Genomic DNA, 4,273 nt, shown 5'->3' on the forward strand with positions numbered 1-4,273 from the left:
TACTAAATAGTAGAAGCCTTTTCCCTTTGAAAACTCTAGGGAAATCTGTCATTTTGATGATTTTGATTGTTGGTCAGAAGTTTCTTACATTCTTTGGCTGAGACTAAACCAAGAGCTTAGACTAAAACCAAGATATTAAGACCTGTGATGCCACTTAGTTCTCTATATTATGCTGTTGTCTTGTTCTAGCCTGTTTTATGCTAGGCTGAACTGGTAATCTCTTGGCCTTATCTTGGCTTGGATCCAGAGATAATTTCCCTGAATCCAATGAGAAAACAGAGTTATGGTGGTTTCTAGGATGGCAATTGATCAATGCTTGGTGTTTATATCCAAAGGAAGCCTCCTGGTTCTGCTTCTTTAGACTACACAATATTATAAAGACCAGAGTTACTGTCAAAATGGGAACAGATACTTCCTCTTGAAGACGCTTTCAAGGTGGGGAGATGAAAACACCTTTCTGTTTTTTCTGTCCCCAGACTTCCTGTCACACACTTCCACTTTCTTGGCTATAGAGTGAACAGAGATCAGTCCAGATTCAGTCTGGACTGAGTCTGGGAAGATTGAGGAAGGTGAGAGTGAAAGCATGCCTTTACCAGTTTGTTATTCTCTGGTCTCAAACTGGGAAACGATTAGATCAGTGGATTTTACATTCCTTTTGGCCAAAAAGCCACCTTAGGAGACTGCTGAAAGCCATGGATACTCAGAAATTTACATTCACACAGTTACATCTATAATTTCCAGTTCTTCAAATGCCATTCGAATTCCAGCCACAGTCAACAGATAATTGTGAGAAATTGTATCACAATGAGGACTTCCTGGTTTTAAGCAAAAATTCTTTCTGATAATAATTAAAGGTATTGATTATTCAGATACTTGTCTCAAATAAAATATGGCTCAGTGTTGTATCTGGAGTGGGAGGTGGAGGAACTTTTTCTTTGACAGGTTTCTTTCTAGGCTCATTTATATCATAATGTCTAGGCTTCCTGAATAACCGTAAGAATGTTAATTTAGGCAGCTACCTAATTTCTTCCTGTTATTGTGCTCTGGAGCACAGGCTATATTTTTCTGCACAGTCAGAAGAGTTTCAGATCTGGTTTGGCTAGAGTCTGTTAGGAACAAAACATTTATGATGGCTTCTAGTTAGCTTTTAAGATTATAGCTGAGTTAATTCACACTTATTTTTGCCAAAAGTACGCTTGCCAAACAAAGCATTCCTCTGTAGTCTCTCTTCATTCTCTATGGTTAAGTCCATCTGGGGAAAACCATTGTGGTAAGAGAATACATAGTTGATGAACTTAGAATGTTACAGACAAAAGTAGAATCAAGAACCAAAGGTCAAATTGTGAATCTATAAAAAGTTCTTAGAAATTGTTTTGGGTTTTACTAAATTGAAATGGTAAAGACTGAATACTAAATAAAAAGCCATCTTTTATACTTTTTAAAATTAGAACTAATCCAAAACAGTTCTGTACAAATTCTACCAGCTATTCCTTAGTCACTAGTCTCTCCCTGTTTTTCCTTTATTAATGTTATTCATATTAAAATAACACTTGTAATAATTTACTTGTATAGAAGTTAGAAAAAACTCAAAGTCTCAAATCTTTCTCCCCACTCAGAGATAGAAGGATGTATGGAGCTTTTACATTTTGGAGGCTTAAACCAGGTGCTAGTGGCTCACACTTATAATCCTAACTCAGGAGGATGAGATCTGGAAGATGGAAGTTAAAGGACAACTGGGCAGAGATATCCAATAGACTCTATCTCCAAATTAACTAGTAAAGAAACCAGACTGGAGATATGGTGCAAGTGGTAGAATGCCAGGTGAGCATGAGACCCTGAGTTCAAAACCCCAGAACTACCAAAAGAAATAATTTCCAAAACAATTAAAAATGTCTCTGCTCGTAGGATGAAGCTTAACCATTCCCATTACTGCAAGAGACAGAGTGTGAATGTGCTTATTCTGGTATCTCTCCTTCTTTGTGCAAACCCACAAGGATTCAGTCATGAGTGCCCTACCCCATGACCTTATCTAATTCCAATTACTTCCCAAAGGCCCTACCTTGTAATAGCTGGATTGAGTTTTCACTCTCAAATCACTTTAGAGTGGGGATTAAACTCTAACGTGAGTTTTTTAGAAGGACAAACCATAAGCAACTGATAGCTATTTATAAAGAAGTCAACTTATGCCATTGAGTTTCAGCCTCTAGCCTTCCAAGCTTCCACAGAGTCCTAATTCTCACATTCTAATGCGAACTTGAATCACTGGGGAATCTTGGCAAATGCAAACCCAGACTCAGTAAGTCCCAAGTGCTAAACCTCACCGTCTGCATTTCTCATCAGTTTCCAGGTGCTTCTGTTGCTGTTGCTGGCCCTGGTACGTGTTGAGTACGAAGTAAGCATAGAAAACCACAGAAGCAGCCAGGATACCATAAAGACACCTGCACATCCATGTTCATTGCAGCACTATTCACAACAGCTAAGTTTTGGAAACAACCTAGATGCCCTAAAATAGATGAGTGGATCAAAAAAAATGTGATACCTATACACAATGGAATTTTACATAGCCATTAGAAAGAATTATATAATGTCATTTGCAGGGAAATGGATGGAACTAGAACAAATCATGTTAAGTGAGGTAAGCCAAGCTCAGAGACACAACCCACACGTTTTCTCTCATATACAGAAGCTAGATCTAAAATACATTGAGATATGATAAATTATACAGGAGTCTAGGCATTTACCCATTGTGAGACCAAAAGAGGATACTCTTAGGGAAGGAACATAAACACATAATGCCTCTGTGCCTCTGATCACATAAAATAATATTTATCAAAATGGACTCCAAGGAATGAAAACAAGAGGTTTTTTTCCTTGTTGTTGTTTTTGTTTTCTTTTTGTCTTGTTTATAGATTTGTCTTTGGGAGGGGATAGGGGGGGCACAGAAATGGAGGGACAGGGGCTGGGAAGGTGGCTCAGTGGTAGAGCGCTTGCCTTGCATGCCTGAGGCCCTGGGTTCGATTCCTCAGCACCACATAAGCAAAAAAGAAAAAAGCTGGAAGTGGCGCTGTGGCTCAAGTGGTAGAGCACTAGCCTTGAGCTGAAGAGCTCAGGCCCAGAGTTCAGGCCCCACGACCGGACCCAAAAAAAAAAAAAAAGAAAAAGAAAAAGAAATGGAGGGACAAAGGGTGAACAAATTAGAAATTATGTTGGAATTGAACTATACAACTTGTGTCCAGAAATGGAAGGGAAAACCTGGGAGAGAGTGAAGGAAGGGGTGACATTGTCCAAAAGAATATGTATTACTTGGCTTATGAAATGGTAACCCTCAATATATCACCTTTATAATAACAATAAAACATTTAATTTAAGAAAAGAAAAACTGCGGAAGTGGCTCAAGGGATCTGTCTGCTGGAGTCACCACTCTTCTTCAAGCTTCAGCAGAAGCAACTTGCCTTTAATTTGTTGTATATTCTAGAGTTCTACTTAAGATATTTTTAAAAAATAGAGAGTTCTGGTTTTTTTTTGGGGGGGGGGGTCCGGTCGTGGGGCCTGAACTCTGGGCCTGGGCGCTGTCCCTTAGCTCTTCAGCTCAAGGCTAGCGCTCTACCATTTGAGCCACAGCTCCACTTCCAGCTTTTTCTGCTTATGTGGTGCTGAGGAATTGAACCCAGGGCCTCCTGCATGCAAGGCAAGCACTCTACCACTGAGCCACCTTCCCAGCCCCGAGAGTCCTGTTTTCTAAGAGCTTGAAAACCTGGGAAAAGGATGTATGTGGTGATGTTGATTATGATACATCATAGTTATAAAGTGATTTGTTGAATGGTAATCCCTTTGTACAACAACTTAAAGTGATTTTTACAAAGAACTTGAAAACCATTAAATTACAGCCCTTTGAGATAAGTGTTTTAGCCTTTGTATTATGGAAAATTTCAAACGCATACCATCTATGCAATCTCTATCCAGCTTCAACAAGTACCACCAACTTGGCAAATCTCATTTCATATCCAACTAATAAGAACACAAAGAAAAATGCAGAAAGATTATCTTTCCATTCTAAAATGCTAGGATTGAACATTCTTGGTACTGCAAGCAAGTCTGGCTCCAGAGCCTCACTGTCTGAGCTGAATATACAAGAATGGAATATTGGGGTTGGTGCAGGAGCTCTCAGGAAACCAGGTCAGGAAACAGCACAAAACATTATAAGGCCTCCTTATCCCTGGCAGGGGAAAGGTAAAATCACAGGAAGGAACTGAATCGGGGCAGAAGTGTGGTA

This window comes from Dipodomys merriami, unplaced genomic scaffold, assembly GCF_024711535.1.
Source record: "Dipodomys merriami isolate MVZ:Mamm:240054 unplaced genomic scaffold, mDipMer1.0.p SCAF_3, whole genome shotgun sequence".
In the NCBI taxonomy this organism is placed as follows: domain Eukaryota; kingdom Metazoa; phylum Chordata; class Mammalia; order Rodentia; family Heteromyidae; genus Dipodomys; species Dipodomys merriami.